The sequence below is a fragment of the Empidonax traillii genome, unplaced genomic scaffold (assembly GCF_003031625.1).
Source record: "Empidonax traillii isolate 1590-97213 ecotype Southwest subspecies unplaced genomic scaffold, ASM303162v1 scaffold1418:size113040, whole genome shotgun sequence".
NCBI classification, from domain to species: domain Eukaryota; kingdom Metazoa; phylum Chordata; class Aves; order Passeriformes; family Tyrannidae; genus Empidonax; species Empidonax traillii.
Genome location: NW_020956611.1, coordinates 55,417 through 63,128, shown reverse-complemented (window position 1 = coordinate 63,128; position 7,712 = coordinate 55,417).

Genomic DNA, 7,712 nt, shown 5'->3' with positions numbered 1-7,712 from the left:
CCTCACACACTATCAGGCCATCAGTGTCCAGTCTTTGCTGTGCCTTGGGCTCTGCTGTTGTTCTGGCTCCTCAGTCTTGCTTTTCTGTGTCTCGTCCTACTTTTATACCTGGGCCAGGGTCTGTTCTGGACTCGAGAAGTTTGTGAGCTCTTCCCTTTCTGGAGGACTGGAGCCCCCCCCCCTTCTCTGCTGTCCGTGGCAGAAGGGAATGCTCTGCTTGCTGCTGGTTGTATTTCTTGAGTGCTCCGTTAGATCTTCGCCCTTGAGTTCTGAGCACCACTTTTTGTGATTTATTTTCACTTTTGAAGTCTCAAAATCCAGTCCCACGGTGTTTAAAATGCCACTGAGTGCTCGGTGAGCACACTGCAGCAGGGCCATTACACTTCAGACAAATCTTTCCCTCCCTACAGTGGCAACTGGCTGATTTATTTACAGATTGCTTGCCTTTTGAATTTCTAAAGCTCTTGCCCCCTTTTGTCCTGCATTTCAAACCCTTTTGCGTTACGTAGAGGCAGAGGAAGGACGTTCAGCTGCGTTACCTCCTGTCTGTGCCCCGTTGCCTCAGAGCAATAGTTGGTGGCTTAGTATTCAACACTTTACAGCAGTATTTTCTGACTTTAATAGTGTCTGAGGACTGATCCCAGGATAATGATCCCATTGTACTGTGCAGCAGAGAGACACATTGCTAATGCAAGACATGCCAGGAAGAGCCTTTCAACAAGGTGCAGAGAGCAGTGAGTGTGGCAAGATGGATGTTGCAGGGCAAACGTAACAGCACAGTGCAAAATGACTTGCCAGCAGCTGCTTCAGAACGCTCTGCTAATAACAGTGTGTTATGAAAGGCCAAGACACACACTGGGATGCTCCAAATCTGAGTCAGGATATCAAACAGCTGCTCTCACTCAGCATCTCACTGGGTATCTGCTTCTCCTGCGCCCCGGGGTGTGCTCTGGGACAGGTGAGCTGCTGCTCAAAGCCAGTTCCCTGCGTCTTGGCATGTTTGAAACGTGGCAAATCCATCTCTTTCCCCCACTCTGAGTGAACATGCAGTTATTTTACCCATTCATTTACAATTTTACAGAGTTCACAAACTGCCACTTACACCTCTACGGACACATTTCAGGTTTCCTCACAAAAATTTTACCTAGACCTTTAGGAGGTCACTGCATGCAATTCAACGAGGCCACTTTCCTACAACAACAACAAAGCAGTTGGAAAGTAATTACTTTTCCATTAATCAAACAGTTTGTTTGATTAATAAAAATGAAATAGAAATATAATCATTAAGATGTAACATTAGGTGATGCCTTTATCCTTAACATTGTGTCTGGGAAAAAGCAGAAATTGAAAATTAATATAGCAACTGAAGATGGTGAATGATATAGGAAAAAAAAAAAGAAAATGTGTAAAAATAAAGTATTTCAGCATAACCCAAATCCTTCTTTAACTGGTCACTGAAATCTATTAAATTTATCACAGGTCAGATTATCCACAGCTGTAAATAGGTAAAAAAAAAGGTAACTTTATTTAAAAAGTCACCCTTTAACACAGGGGCACTTGTGACTGCACATATCTCACTGGATTGCTACCAGCTGGGGAATCAGAGCAGAACTCTGACCTCTGCGCTGCAAAAATCAGAGGAAACAATCAGCTGAAGGAGATAAAGGAGAATCCTCATTAAAGAGGAAGTGGTACAGAAATCAAACTCACTTGTGCAGAGATACGCTTTGCCGAGTGATCCACCACGGCAAAGAGCTCCACTGCATGGAAGATCTGCCAGTTATAACTTGGAGCATTCAATTAATCAGAATGCTCTTGGATGTCAGTACAGCAGGGGTTGGGGGGCCCATTTGGGTGTGGAATCCTCCTTTGGAAAAGGGCTGTAGGAGCAGACCAGGCTGCTCTTTCATTCCAGCCAGGGGAACAGCAAAGACACCCGGTGACGTTAACACCGAGCAAACACAGAACAATCAAAGGAGCTGCTTCTTCACATCATATGAAAGTCCCCACTGTATTGAGGACAAGCACCAGTCATATGTTCCTCTTAAGTCCTACTTAATCCCTGCTTTGAGGATTTACAGGACATTCAAGTGATTCATAAACCCCGTGCGTGTTCTCTGCACAAGAATGAATTTTACCCACCGTGGAGACAGCTGAGCCATGGGAAATCCTGCAGTGGGTCACACCGGTGGAATGATGCTGCTGTGCTCAGGGGAGGCCTGGCTGATGCTCTGCCTGGCTGCTGCAGCTGCAGCTTTAACATCTGACACACTGATAATCAAAACTCCTGGTTTGTGGCGTGTGCTGGTTCCCCACGGGGTTCTGGAAGTGATGTGTGTCTCTTACCGGCATCACTGCATGTCTGGCTGGGAAAGTAAAGCGAGGAGGAGCTTTGCATCAGGCACGAGCCAGGAGTGCAGGCAGGAGGTCCCTTCTGACAGTTCACTGATCTGAGAGAGCGTGACAGACGTTCTGGTTTCTGGAAGAAATTAAAAAAAACTTAAAAAAATAATAACAAAAAAAAGGATAGAAAAATGTCTGTTTGTTTTTGTTTGTTTTCAGAGAGTTTGTCCAGTTAGAATATGGGCTGAAATCAGTGAGATAGTGCCTAAATGCTGCTGCATTTGAAGGTAACAACCAAACTGCAAAAGATGGGCTTCAGATACCTTTTGCACACTCTGTGGGCATTTATTTTGCTTGGGTTTCTGCCTTGTGCATCGTTGTGGTGATCTGTTATTGTTCCTCTTGCATTTTTTTTTTTCCAGGTCCTTTGGCAGTGACTGCTGCATCTATCACAGCTCAGTTCTGCAGGAAGCAGCGGAAAGGAGATTATTCAGATCTATAATTCTGTCAAATGACACTCCTTAAGATACTGTGTAAGCTTATAAAGGTGAATTTAAGTTTATGGCTTTTATTTCTCTTTGTGCCTGAGCCACTTTGATGCATAAGAATGTTTCAATGAAAGGAAATAAACAAGCCCACCCACCACTTGCTGGCCCTGGCACAGGTTGCCCAGAGAAGCTGTGGCTGCCCCATCCCTGGGAATGTTCCAGGGCAGGTTGGATGATGTTTGGAGTAACCTGGCCCTATTGGAAGGTATCCCTGCCCATGGCAGAGGGGGTTTGGAACTGGATGATCTATAAGGTTCCTTCCAACCCAGTCTGTTCTATGATTCTACAAAATCCAAACACACTGAGAGTTGCAGAGAAAAACTGGTAATGAAAAAAGTGTCAGAAACAAACCCTGGACGGGACAATCTTTTTTTCATCCACAGAATAAATCCAAAAGTGGGTGTAGTGCAAGCTCACAGAGTGACTTCTCTTCTCTGTAAGAGACACAGTGTGGTCCTTGAGAATTTGAAGGGATGGTGATGTGTCTGACAGCACAAAGACCTTGAAGCCCAGATAAAGTTCTCGATGTTTGATACTTGTGCTAAAATCCTGCTTCCTGCTTCTGACCCTCAGCAGCAGAGTCACCTTGGTCCAGACACTTTCCTTCCTCTTCCTGTCTCTCCTCTTGTGTTTTCCGTGCAGACTGCCATCTCCCTGGAGCAGGAGTTTGCATGTCCATGCAATATCTAACTCGGGTGACCCTGGTCCTGTGCAGGTAGAAGAATACAGATATCTCCAGCTTGCCACTCTGGGAAGCTGGAGAGCTGGAGAAGGACTAATGTTACTGTTTGTTCCTCATGGAGTGTGACCTCTGGCTCTGCCCAACTTTGATCACTAAAGAAAAGAAATCTTTCCTAGATCCTATTGTGCTCTCCTTCCCCCACTGTGCTGTTCTCTTGCTACTGGATAATTCCCCAGATGTGGCAGAACCTCCCAGCTCTCTTGTCCCTGCTGGGAGGAAATGGGGCTCCCCACCAGCAGAGATGTTCTGTGTGCAATTATAAACCAGAGGGATCTCCTGTGGGACATGAGGCTTATTCTATTTGGTTATTTAGCAAGAAGTGGTGATCCAAAGCTTGACAGTGCCACTGCAGCCCTCCTTTCCTTCAACACCTCTCCTAAGTCCTCTCCTAGAATTTCACCTCCCACGCTGGAGCACCCTTTGGCTTTGCAGCAGATGGCAATGCAGTGCTGCCCGCTGCCAAGATGAGCCAGTGCATTTTTCCATCATCTGCATCCTGCTATGAAACAGCAGAAAAAGAGGGGGGGGGGGGGAAGAAAAGAAACCCACTTGGCAGATGATCTGTGGCAAGTTATCTCCCGTTGTGGGGCTCTCGGCAATATGAGCACATCGATTCGAATAACTAAGGGACAAGCAAAGGAAGAAGTCTTGAGACAAGTTGCAGCTGGCCCTGAAAGGATTGACACAGTCCCAAAGATAATCTACAGTTAGCTAAAATTCCAACTCCTGATTCTTAAACAGCTTGTATTTTCCCATGCTCCTGACAGGGGAGGGGCAGAGAGTGTGCCCTCAGTGCAGTATTTAAATGGAACATTTTCTTGGCATTGCACCTTTTATGTCTCCTCTCTCCACCCACTCTCATTTCATTGTGTCTCAGCATTAGCCTGACCTTTGCTGAGCGACTGCACATGGCCTTGTAGAATTAAAAACTCCGGTTTTTAGTAAATTTTTTAGTTTCTTAATGGAACTCTGTAATCATGGCAAAAAACGAAAGCAAATTCAAATGGGGAACCAGGTTTCACAGCAAGGAGGGCAGGAGATATCTATAAGTAGCGTTAGTTCCATCAAAAGTATCAACCAGAATTTTATTTCTCATTCCCCCTAAGTGTTTTTAATCACTTAAATGACGCTCAGGCCCCCACTGATTTAAAACTCATGTTTTCTGAAGATGGGAGATCTGTTGCTCAAAGCAGCACATTCCAACTCCTTTAGAATCATCGTTTTCCAGGGAGTTCAACAAAGTTTTCAAAGCAAACAGCGTTTCTGCTACCACACACAGTAAATGCAATACTCTATTGCATCTCAGGTTAGACAGGAGACAGCACTGTTTCAGCATGTAAAATAAATATTCCTTCATTCAAAACAAGCAAACAAAAGACCGGGAAAAAAAAAAGGGAAACGCAAACATCACTGCTAAAATGTGTTTTATCTTCTCGTGCCAGGATCTTCAGTTTGATTATTACAGATCAGCAATATGCTAATTACTATGATACGCTGCTGTACATTTGTGAAACATCCATAAGGAATTTTAGGCTGGACTTGAAAACAGCAGCAACAAAAAAGAGCATTCAAACTATTTCAGCAGAGTCCGAGGGATCATTTTGTGTTTCCAAACACAAGGAAAACTGAAGCCACTTGCAGTCTGAAGTACTTCTCCCAAAATGATGGGATTCCTAATCCTAAATATTTTTGCTGAGCTGTGCTGGAGTTTTGACTGGTGTAAATCAGGGTTGTGGTGCCTGATTGAAAATTACAGAGTACCAGGCTTTGGTAACGGCGTCTGAGACAAGACAAAACAGCAAAGCACGGACAGAAATGTGATGACTTAATTCTGAAGATTTATCAGTTCAGTGCATCATGGTTTGACACACTCCAGATATTTGGGATTCTTGCAGACAGGTATTTTCCTAAATACTTCTTGGCTTCCAGACACTGAAATTGTGTCTTTAACAGCCCCCTAGAGGCCCCTGCCACCAAAACCTTGCCACGCAAAATGCACCCCAAGGTGAAAATAACCACACTGAAGTGTTGTGCCTCTGAGTTTGTTTTCCTCAAACCTCCTCTGTGTATTTTTTCAGGCTTAAATAAAGCTGATTTTAAAATATTGGCTGTTAAAGGTAAAGCTGGGAAATAGCTTCCCTGTTAGAAGGGAAGGTAAATAGCTTCCCTTATTTGCTTCACAGTGTTACCTTTTCCTAGCCAACATTTGCTGTGCTACAAGAGCACCACGGCTATCAGTTCATTTCAAGCCAACATGAGTCAGGATAGTCCCACATAGCTGATAACTCGGTCACTTCACTGCCAGATCTTCATGAACTCTGGGAACCAACCAAAAGAACCAGCTTCTCTGGGCAACCTCTGCCAGGGCCTCCAGTAAAGAGTTTCTTCCCAATATCCATCCTAAACCCACTCTCTGTCAGTTTGAAGTCATTCCCCCTTGTCTTGTTACTACAGTTCCTGCTGAGGAGCCCCTCTCTGAGGGACTAACTTCATATCCATGTGCTCAGGGTGTATAAAACATCATGGATAGACATGAAATGATGGGATTCATGGCTGTGTGCCCAAGCAGGGCACCAGTCAAGCCACGTTTTCATGGGACCACAAAATGAAAGTCATGCCAGGGCATCCCACTTAAGAGAGGATTACAGAACGCATCAAATAATGTTTATTCAGTCATAGCCAAAATAACGTGGTTTAATTTACAGAGCAACTCTCAGCACCCCCATGGGATGACGCAGAAGTGGTGTAGATAGTGACTCCAGAAAATATATGCTGGTTTAACTGGAGAGAAAAACTGAAGAAGGACTTTTTACAAGGGCATGGAATGACAGGACAAGGGGAATGGCTTCAAACTGACAGAGAGCAGTGTTAGATTGGATATTCAAGAGAAATCCTTCCCTGGGAGGGTGGGCAGGCCCTGGCACAGGTTGCCCAGAGAAGCTGTGGCTGCCCCATCCCTGGCAGTGTCCCAGGCCAGGTTGGATGGGGCTCTGAGCAATCTGGGCTGGTGGAAGGTGTCCCTGCTCATGGCAGGGCGTGGAACTGGATGTTCTTCAGGGTCCCTTCCAACCAATCTATGATTCTGGGAAAGTGTTCTCAGTGGGTAAAACTACAACTGCCTGCCACCACCTCAAGCCATAATTTAAATTAAAACAACACAGGCCAGGCCAGACATGGCTTTAGCCTTTTGCTCTTTGGATAATATTACCAGCTCTCCCAGGCTGGAGTGTAAGGAGCTTAACTCTGCAGCATTACTGGGACTAATCCCATCACAGACGGCTGTGGCAGCCAGGCTGCCCCAAGACAGACTACGGGGAGGATCCCAGCGAAGAAGTGAGAGGCAGATGGGGAAGCCCTGCCTGTAAATCATAAAGAATATGAAATATTCAAGAGCCCAACAGAAATCCCAGATAAAATAAAAAAAAAAATAATAAAAAACCCCAAAGCAGAACAAAAAAACAACCAACCAAATAAACAAACAAAACACCATGTCTAGTCTTCAGACCTCTTTGGACCCAAAAATATCAAAATCCCTTTTCCACTCTTTCATAGACTGAGGGAAGGGAGATTTCTGTAAGAAGAATCCAGTGGAAGCATGAACGTATGTGGGACATTTATTACTGGGCTTCCCACTAGTTTAAAATCCATTTGACACTTCAGAAGTGCTACATTAGTAATGGCCACTTCATAAACCAAATGATGTGACTCCATCACCCTGAAAATTGCATCAGCCTGGACCTCAGGGCAGCAAAGTTGCCCTATGGAGAGATTAATTAAAACAAGCCTTTTTTAAAAAAAATTTCTTTCACTAGGAAAAAAAAAAAAAAAGAGAGAGAAGAAAAAAAAAATCACCCAAGGTTATGAAGCCTCAAGAGAGGAAGGTGCATTGGTGGCAGTCTGCTATAACTTTTCTCTGGCTACAAGCTTCCAGAGCCATTTAAAATGTGCTGTTATCAGTGATTTTCATCCATGTGCCAGGAACTCACCTGCTGGGGCAGAATTTTTGTAATTAAAAAAAAGGCAATCTTATGGAAAACCTGGCTTTCTGGAGGTGGGGAGTCACTGAAAACTGTAGGTCA